Here is a 10,884-nt window from a genome sequence, read left to right on the forward strand (position 1 = left end):
GTGTGTGTGTGTGTGTGTGTGTGTGTGTGTGGGGGTCCCCGTTCCACAGTCTGGATCCCTTGGTATAAGAGCCCTGTGGGTCGCCACAATATGGCATAGAAGTGGTTATATGTAAGTAAACACAAAAGTACAGGCTAATATGACTTTAGGCTATACTTGTTGCTGCAGTGATACGACTGTCTCACAGTGTGGGCTGTGTACAGTGTGTATGTGTATTGTCATGATTATTAACACTGTGGGCCGGCTGTATAAAGTGACGCAGCTATATCAGGGTGGGAACACAGAAAGAAAAAGCACACTTTTTTGGGGGGGGGTGGGTGGGGGGGGGGGGGGGGGGGGGGTGAGAGAGAATATAAAAGAGGCTGTCCCGGGCTGGTGTGACCGCACAGCACTAACGTTTTTTTTTTTATTGAGGGGGGTCCGGGACGTCCCATTATAAGTATAACTCCACTCCCATCCATAGCCGCGATATATATATACATGCACAACACAACCCCGGCCCGGCGCACATCTCATCTCAGACAGTCATTCTCTAAGGCGAGTGAGTGCGTGTCTCTCTGTCAGCGTGGAGGAGGAACGACCGGACTCACCGACCCTGCAACGGCCGAAGCAAAGTGACTGACTCCCGGGGAGAGGAGAGGATCGTCACCATGCCCCCGTCTTCCCACTCCGCCCGTCTCCAGTGAGTCGCACCGACTTTGACTGAGCCAAGAAGAAGAAGAAGAGAGAATTAGAAGACCGTATATATAGGCTATTCGCGCAGCGAGAAACAGTGAAAGTTTCTACCAACTTTTTTTGGTTTGTCTCCGCTTGGAGGAGAAGGAACAACTAGAGCCTGGACGCAGTCCTACAACACTTGTGCAGGTAAACTATATTATGGCATGTTTTTATACGGGATTATGTTGAACCTATAACGTATAACTTATAATAATAACTCATAAACCACAGAACTTTAAGTATATGTAATCCTGGTTGTTTGACGGCGCCTTAATGGTCCACATGCGTATAGGCGCTCTGGGTATAGACTTAAGAGTGTCAGATGTTATTTTTTATTAGATTTGTTTTAATCGGGTTTTGACATTTGCCTTATAGATGAAAGCTATAAATTAGTCAGACTCGATAAAATGCATATATGTCTTGACGGGCTTATATGCAGTTTAAATTATTATGATTGACGCTTTTGGCTATACTCATGACAGGTTGGTATAAAGCGATTTAATACCTATCAGGTCTCAGTTTATATGGTTCTAATTTGACTCTTTATAGGGGTCTATATTTCTAATTCGGGGGATACGGATGGGGATGTGTGTCCGCTGCTGGTTCTGAAGTTAATAAGCTGCGAATGAACGTGGATTGTTATGGGCTGCGAATTGCGATATAGCCAGCAAGAGACTTCATAACTTGACCAAAACAAACGTTAATTTACAGTTGAAGTGTCAGAGAGAGAGAGAGAGAGAGAGAGAGAGAGAGAGAGAGAGAGAGAGAGAGAGAGAGAGAGAGAGAGAGAGAGAGTGTGTGTTGAGAGGTTTAAAGTGTGGACTTCATGTAGAATTCTATCAGACAGCAGGTGGGTTACATCCACTCAGAGTCAGATGGGAACGCGCATTCCAGAACACACGCACGCACGCACAGACAACACCGATGAAGTGAACACGTCTTTGCTCATTGTGTGTGTGTGTGTGTGTGTGTGTGTGTGTGTGTGTGTGTGTGTGTGTGTGTGTGTGTGTGTGTGTGTGTGTGTGTGTGTGCGTGTGTGTGTGTGTGTGTGTGTGCGTGCGTGTGCGTGTGTGTCAGAAACCAACCTTCCATATCTCCACATTCCAACTTTATTTGCTAAATCTGTGCCCAGCTTTAAAGCGCTGCAGACGTTCACACAAGTAGAGACAATGTGAAAATAGTCGACATAGTGTGATTACATTTTTTTCATAAGCAACGATTTTGGACATGTGCAAGTGGTTTATATTCCACACAACAGAATAGTGACATTAAACGAACCGTGTGTGTGTGTGTGTGTGTGTGTGTGTGTGTGTGTGTGTGTGTGTGTGTGTGTGTGTGTGTGTGTGTGTGTGTGTGTGAAAAAATACGATTAATTTTCGCATAATTAGTCGCGTTAATTTAATTGCTGGCAAATATATACGCCTATCAATTAATGTCCAGGAGTCCAAATATATAGACTGAAAAACGATATCTAAATGTGTGTGGATAAATATAGGCCTGGTTTCCTTTCCCCACTCGGGCCTGCTGAAGCTACACAGGCCTAATGCTTTAAAATAGGCCTCATAGCTATAATAATATTATGATGGCGTCTTTACTGAACTATATTCGTTAAATGCATTTATTGTGTATAGGCCTATAGCCGATATCTTATACGGGCCTTGTTTTTTATTACAACATGTTTAGGCCTATAATAGTCTTGTAATATGTATCTGTGATCATTTACAGTTTCAGTCTAAAAACTGAACTCCTAATAAAACTATAAACTCGCTCCGGGGGGGGGGGGGGGGGGGGGGGGGTGTCTAACACGGTTATGTGGAGAGATTCCAAATGTCATTTATTTCATTAGATCATCGACTCTGCGTCTGAAACTCTGTTAAATGCATGTGTGAATTATAGTGGGACGGAATCCGGGTGACACTTCCCATTCTGGACGGCGGAAAACACCCTTTTGGTGTTTTTATTAAAGCATGCTTTAGCTGTTGAAAATAGCAGATCTATATACAAGCTCATAGCTATACTTTTAGAAAAATCGTGGAAATGTGGCGCAAATCTTTGAATATATATTCTTTCAGAGTGAACGTTTTTAACTCAAATCTTTGCTTCTGGTTCTGGGGGGGGGGGGGGGGGTCCCTTGAACAACATATTTTCAGATCGGGGTCCGCGGCCAAATACAGATAATTCTGGGGGTCCTCGACATGAAATATTGAGCACACCACTGATATAGAAAACATGGGGTATTTCAGAAAACTGTCATGACTGTCATGGCCTTGATGGGATAATATAGGCTATATAATTGCAACACTGATTTGCTGTCTTGCGGCATTTCGGCTAAACCGCCCTATATAGAACAGCGGTCTGATTTTGTTTCATTTATCTGTCTGCCTTAAATCCGTTTCGTCTTTAAAAAAAAGTATGTGTATGTGGTCACACGTATGTGGTCGCTTGAAGCCTCAAAGCGATCAATTCCACAGAATTAGCACAAGATTAAACGAAACGCGCGTCGCTGATTGTTGTCGAACGATTAGAAGCATCAAAGCTCTCTATCTGGAAGGGGACGGAATCAACATCCACTCTCCAACACGTTGCGCACGCGCGCGCGCGCACGCACACAGGTCATGAATAGATAAGTCTTTAGAATCACACACTGAAGGTGTCCAATGGACCTGTCTCTTATTATCACCCTTAGTATTCACATTATTGCTTTTATATACTTTGTTATATACTAAAAGTTTCAATATTGTTGCTGAAATAGTCTGTTGCAAGTAAAGTTCAGCATTCAACATACAGTCCAAAAGTATTGGCAATTTGGCATCAGTATAAAGAAACAAAAAGTTAGTAGAAGTAAGTAACATTATCTATACACATGTATCAATAACTAAATGGAAGAGTATAAAGTCAAATAGCCTATACCTCAAAACTTTATATTCTTACAGCACTTGAGTAAATGTACTTTCCACATTCCAGCACTGTGTGGAACCACATTGATGCTTATAACTCTATAGGCTATACAAATAGAACCAAGTGGACCCTTTACAGGTCTGTAATGTATAGCCTATATGATGCTATATACTTTGTGATTTGTTGAAGTTATAGCCTTTTTCATGTCAAGGACAACCAGAATTATCTGTATTTGGCCGCGGACCCCCATCATCTCAAAATATCTAACAACATAATTTTGCCCCAGAAGCAAAGATTTGAAAGAAAGAATACACATTCAAAGATTTGCGCCACATTTTCACGATTTCCCCCAAAAAATAGCAGATCTACACGCTCATAGCGCGGCAACCAAGTGCCGAGCTACGAGCTTGTAGATCTGCTATTTCTGTCAACGGCTAAAAGTACAACATGATGCTTTAAAACAGCAAAAAGGGCTTCCCGTTCTGATGGGGATAAAACCCTTATCGTATATATGTGTTGCTTCAGAGCGTGAAGCTGTGAGGAAATTAAGGGCCGACGGTAATGACAATAATAAGAGTCTTTAAGATGGCGGGGCTGGAGGCCCCCCCGCGACCTCCGCGACCTTTTTTCATCACCTCAGTGGTCATCACTTCACGGTCAATGTAGCCGCCGTGAGCCTGACCGCTTCTGACGCGAAGCATGCACGCTCTGTGTGTGTGCGTGTGTGTGTGTGTGTGTGTGTGTGTGTGTGTGTGTGTGTGTGTGTGTGTGTGTGTGTGTGTGTGTGTGTGTCTGTTACAGCAGTGGTTTCCAAAGTGGGGTCTGGGGACCCCTAGGGGTCCTTTAGGGAGTTCCAGGGGGTCCCCACCTGAATGATAATTAGGAACTAAATGGACCCTTATATGGGTCTGTAACTCTGAGAATGTAGCAAATGGAAATACAATGTATACAAACACACCCTAACCGGGTCCATTTCGTTCCATTTGTACACTCTCAGAGTTAAATTAACATTGATTTCACAATATAATGCATGTCAAACTGGGGGTCCTTGAAATTAAACGGGTTGAGAATCACAGAGCCGCAAAATGTTCTCTCATGTGTTTTCAAACGGGGGTCCGCATGTTCATTAGTGTCATTTTGGGGGTCCTTGGAAATGGAAAAGTTTGGGAACCACTGGTGTTACAGTATAGAGCGTCGCAGTCCCGCCCCCTATACCTGGGCCCAGGAAATGATTCCCCGTTCATTTTCCTCATGGACATTTAAAAAACGTATTTATTTAAAGACCTTTTAAGCCTCGCATACAAAGCCAACTCGAGTTGTGACAAATCATGACAGCAAACACAATTTTCCGGGCTCCGCAAATAATTAGAAAGAAGAAGAAAACGGCAGGTTACAGCACTTTTATTTGTTCTTTTTCTTATTTCTTTCTTATTTGTTTGGTCCAAAATATTGTGTTTGTTGTCATGATTTGTCACGACAAGAGTTGGCTTTGTACGACGCTTATAAGGTCTTTAAATAAATACGTTTTGAAATGTCTATGAGGGAAAAATGCATTGGGAACTATATTTTTCCTGGGCCTGGCGTCGTCATGAAAGGGGGCGGGACTGCGACGCTATATTGGGATTTGTGACAGAATCTCTCCTCCTCGTCTGGATTGGATCCGATCTCTAGAGTATTTGATTTAATAGTGTCAGGGCAGAGCAGGACGCGGGACATGTGGAAGACGCACAGAACTCCTAAAAACACCTATAGCTAAAGCTATACACAATGTCGGGCAGAAACCTCTTAACTCCCTATATTAACTTTTTGGTGTTTTTGAGTGGTGCAGTCACTCCAATATACACAGCTCTGTCTGTCTGTCTGTCTGTCTGTCTGTCTGTCTGTCTGTCTGTCTGTCTGTCTGTCTGTCTGTCTGTCTGTCTGTCTGTCTGGGGTATACCAACAGGTGACAAAGTGGCGCTGTTGAGCTTCACACTGTGCACATGTATAGTCCTGTAACTCAACCACATTTATATACACACAGTATATTATAGCATAAGACAGGTAATTATAAAGTAGCACACGTTGACCCATTTAGACCTGAAATCAGATTTTAAAGATGTCTTCTAAATCCTAACCCTAACAGTTTTCTGAAAAACCCATATTTCTATATGTTATTAGTTACTCACAATTGGCCGCCGACCCCCATCTGAAAATATGTCGTTCCAGGGACCTTAAAGAGATTGTGACATTAAAAAAAACGTTTTGGAATTGTTGGTTTTCTAATCTCAATTGCACCCAAAAAACATGAACTTTTAACATTCAGTAGATTTTCTGTGATCTGGGGTTTTCTGGCTCAAACAGGTGCTCTGATTTGCCGGCAGTAAGTGACATCACTTACTTCAAATCCCATATATGTCAATGGGATTTGCCAGCAGAAGTCACTGTTTCACTGTGTTGCCTGTTTTCATTGTAGCTCAAAAGGCCCAAAAAACCCCAAAGAAAACTTCAGACCACAGAAAATCCACTGAATGTTCAAAGTTCAGGTTCTTTGGGTGTAATTGAGGTCATAAAACCTAAAAGAAAAAAGAAAAATAAATGAAAATGAATGTCATAAAACCTTTAATTGCCAGAAGCAAAGATTTTTAAAGATTAAAAAAAAAAAATAGCAGATCAACAAGCTTGTATTTTTGAGCTTGCTATTTTTGCAATATAGCTAAAGTATAAAACAATGCTTAAAACACCAAAAGCCCCCCCCCCCCCCCCCCCCCCCTGGGTTAAAGTACTCTTTTTCTTAAACACTTGCCATGTGATTTTCACTTTTTGTCTTGGTTTGTCCCGAAAAAGACGCCGGCGTCCTCCAAAACAAACGGCGAAAGCATATATACGGAGCGACGGACGGCTGTGTGTTTCTGCATGGTAAACACACCACCACCACCACCCATTCTGACCTGAGATCAGATTCATACGAGGTTTCCACTGGACACACACTGGTCTGATTAACCCATTCTGACCTGAGATCAGATTCGAAAAATGTCAGTCGTTCTTCGATCTTTCAAAAATAGCAGACCTACAAGCTCGTAGCGCGCCACTCGGTGGCACGCTATGAGCTTGTAGATCTGCGTCTCATAGGAGGGCTGTGAGCAGTTCGGAAACCAGTCCACCGGTGACATCATCGTTAGGCAGATTCTTTTTAAACAAGATGTTTTTTTTTACAAAAGTGTTTAGATTTGTATTATCGTGAGAACGATGGCTTCCTTTTTCGCATTGCAACTTTTCAGGACTAGAAAGCCTGCAGTTTTTATTAGCTTGGATTTCCCATTGATGATGTCACTGGTGGACAGATTTCTAAACTGCCCACAGCCCTCCTATGAGACACAGACTGAGTAGGAAAAAATTGTGCTATTTTATCATGGTTATTAGTGAGGACCTATTATATGAAGATAGGTTGAAAAGTGGTGAAGTGGTCCTTTAAGTACACCTTTGAGGTATTTAGTACTTTACTTGAGTATTTCCAATTTCCAATACTTTTACTTCTACTCCACTATACATTTCAGAGCCAACAATTGTACTTTTACTCCACTACAATTATTTCAAAACTTTAGTTACTTTGGAGATTTTAATTTTGATTAGAAAACATACATTAACCACTTCAACCCTATATACATTTCGGCCGTTTGAAAATAGCCGATCTACAAGCTCACAATGCATTGCGATGCGACACATTGTGAGCTTGTAGATCGGCTATTTTCAAAAGATTTTGTACACTAGTGAAATGGGACATTCTGCAATATGACTACTTTTTTACTTTTACATTGACGCTTATACTTTTGTACTTTTACTCAAGTACATTTTGAATAGGGGACTTCCACTTGTAACGGAGTACATTGCCGTATTGATACTTTTACTTAAGTAAAACAATTGAATACTTTTTTCCACCACTGCCTTTTGGGCATCCTTCATGGTGTAGTGCTAGTGATTTTTACTAGTTGACTAGTTGCCTGGTTTACTAGTCCACTAGTTGTTTAACTACCTATTACTAATAATATTTGTACATTTAAAAAGTGTGTACCTTGGTAACTATTGATATTTCTTATCGACTAGTCCAGCAAGGTCGACTAGTGGATTTACTAGTCGACTAGTTGAATAGTCGACTAGTTGCTTAAGCCCTGCCTCAGTAAACTAGGATCATATTAGGTCCAACCAAGAACCTATGCAGGGGTGCCTACACCTTTTTGACTTGTGAGCTACTTTAAAAATGAAACCAAAAAACAGTACTCTCCCATTGCTTTTTTTTTAATGTACCTATAGCGGCGCACTTGAGGAATAGAGGGGAGGAGGGGAGGAAATGGAACTGGTAGGGTTTAAAAAAATATAACTGTATAATGCTACTGACATCTGTGCTATCAACACACTTGAAAACAAAGACTTGCATTGTGGGTTTGAGCTGACAGGCTCTTTTTTTTATGTCAATCAATCAAGTCACGTTAATTCAATTTGGCAGATGCAGAAATACATTTCTATATCTTTTAGGGGCATGTCATGTGGTCTACCTATACCTGCACAGCCTTTGTGGTCTACTGGTAGATCACGACCCTTTGGGCACCCTTGACCTATAGCTTAAAACCTAAACCAGTGGTTCTCAACCAGTGGTCCTTGAGGGGGTTCCTGGTGGTTCCCCAGCTAAATGATCTATAGAGTAGGACGGTAACCAAATGGACGCTTAGAGCTCTTCAACTTTCCCAAGAAATCTATACGCAATTAGAGAACGTAATAGAAGAATTGTTATTTCGATCGTTGGCAGCTGCTATCTCTCCTAATGGTGCCAACATCAACACAGCATGGAATCTCTGTGGACAAAAATGTCATCCAAACGACAACAAAATATTCAAAGTCTTGGGTCTGAGAGGCAAAAGGAATCTCATCAAATGGTGGTCGGGGCGGCTCGAATGTAGAATAAACAATGGATCTTGAAATTGAAAAAGGTTGAAATCCCACTGGTATAAACAGTCGGCCTATAATATTATTATATATATAAAACTATAAAATGTATTTATTGTTTTCTAACGCGGTACATAAAGTTACATTCCAAGGCTCTTAACCCATTTAGACTTGAGGACGATGTCTTCTAAATCAGTTTTCTGACAATGTTTTTTTCTATGTCAGTGGTTCTCAAACTATTTCATGTCAAGGACCCCCAGAATTATCTGCATTTGGCCGCCGACCATCTGAAAATATGTAGTTCCAGGGACCCTCCGGTCGCAAAGATTTGAGTTAAAAACGTTTTTCAAAAATAGCAGCCCTTACAAGCTCATAGCCCAGCACTCGGTGCCGCGCTAAGAGCTTGTAGATCTGCTATTTCTCAACAGCTAAAGCATAACATAATGCTTCAAAACACCAAAAGGGGTTCCTCCCGCCCTGCAGAATGGCTTAAGTGAACTATATCCGAGTATACTTCTCTGCTCCAGCAGGGATATAAGCGCTGTGGCTGCATGCACATGGCTGCTCGCTATGCCTGTATGCATGCATGACATCAAAGCCAAGGGTTAAGGATTAGCGTTAGCGTTAATGACCTTCCTCTGAGTAAAAGTCAATTACTTCTGCGCCGTGATCAGAAGGGGAACACGCCACGGGGCGCCGCTGGCAGGCTGGGGGAGCCTCCCGCTTTTCGGCTTTAAACCATTCTGACCTGAGATCAGATTCATACGAGGTTTCCGCCGGACACACACTGGTCTGATGAACCCATTCTGACCTGAGATCAGATTCTAAAAATGTCAGTCGCTCTTCGATTTTTCAAAAATAGCAGACCTACAAGCTCGTATCGCGCCACTCGGTGGCGCGATACGAGCTTGTAGATCTGCTATTTTTCAATAGCTAAAGCATAACATGATGCCAACACCAAAATGGGTGCCCGTTCAGAATGGGTTAAACCATTTTGGGCGAGAACCCCTTTTGCGGTTTTATAAGCATTATGTTATAGGCCTACTTTAGCTATTGCAAAATAGCAGATCTCTATACAAGCTCATAGCATGGCACATGGTACGAGCTTGTAGATCTGCTATTTTTGAAAAATCATGAAAATGTTGCGCACATCTTTGAATATATATTCTTTCAGAGCGAATGTTTTTAACTCAAATCTTCGCTTCTGGGGGGGGGGGGGGGTCCCTGGAACAACATATTTTCGTGGCCAAATACATATAATTCTGGTGGTCCTTGACATGAAAAAGATTGAGCACCACTGACATAGAAACATAAGGTTTTTCAGAAAACCGTCAGGATTTAGAAGACATTTGTAGAATCGTTCCCAGGTCAAAATGGGTTAATTGCAGCTATTTTTGGAAAAGGAGGACATTATTATTTCACAGAATCGATCCTCTCATTGTGTGTACTGTGAACGCCACAGTCTATTTTTACAACTTTGTGTCAAATGATTGTAGATGTGGAAAAGGAAAAGGCGCGGGGAAGTCACGAAGAGAGAATTGGCCAAGGAAACGTTAAATAACTGGTCTTAACTATAGACTATTCGGTTCACTTCAGAGATTTCCATTCTTTTTTTCCCCCTTTGTGCCACTGTTTTGATATGGTTGCGGTCGGGGCAGATAACCCTTATCTCCATATTTTAACTTTGGGTGTTCTTTTCACAAATTAATGCTCTATATATACTTGATCATATATGCAGCGTCACACAAAAGTATAAGCCGATCTGCAAGCTTGAAACGCGGTGCGAAGCGACATGTTTTTGATCTGTAGATCTCTGCCAACCTTTTGAATTTGAATCCTGAAAAGTAAAAAAAAAAAAAACATGTTTGGACATAATTGGTTTCCACTGGGTTAACCCATTTTGGTGTCAGCATCATGTCATGCTTTAGCTATTGAAAAATAGCAGATCTACAAGCTCGTAGCGCGCCACCGAGTGGCGCGCTACGAGCTTGTAGGTCTGCTATTTTTGAAAAATCGAAGAACGACTGACATTTTTTATAGAATCTGATCTCAGGTCAGAATGGGTTAATCAGACCAGTGTGTGTGTGTCCAGTGGAAACCTCGTATGAATCTGATCTCAGGTCAGAATGGGTTAATCTCTGGACACTCTAACTCTTGTTCCATTTCTATACACACTCTCAGAGTTATACAGACGTAACGCTATATACAGTACGTCGTTCTTCGATTTTTCAAAAATAGCAGACCTACAAGCTCGTATCGCGCCACTCGGTGGCGCGATACGAGCTTGTAGATCTGCTATTTTTAAATAGCTAAAGCATAACATGATGCTAACACCAAAATGGGTTCCCG

The 10,884-nt window shown here is 41.7% G+C and overlaps 1 protein-coding gene across 1 annotated transcript in view; it reads left to right on the plus strand.

Moving 5' to 3' along the window:
• The first annotated feature begins 802 nt into the window (after positions 1-802).
• The window catches only part of osr1 (odd-skipped related transcription factor 1), a 23,208-nt gene continuing 13,126 nt past the window's right edge, over positions 803-10,884 (plus strand). Inside the window, exon 1 of the mRNA XM_083791566.1 lies at positions 803-864. The gene's annotated coding sequence lies outside the window, so the exon portion shown is untranslated. The remainder of the gene's footprint in view (positions 865-10,884) is intronic.

Source organism: Protomyctophum parallelum, assembly GCF_964188405.1.
Source record: "Protomyctophum parallelum genome assembly, chromosome: 20".
Classification (NCBI taxonomy): domain Eukaryota; kingdom Metazoa; phylum Chordata; class Actinopteri; order Myctophiformes; family Myctophidae; genus Protomyctophum; species Protomyctophum parallelum.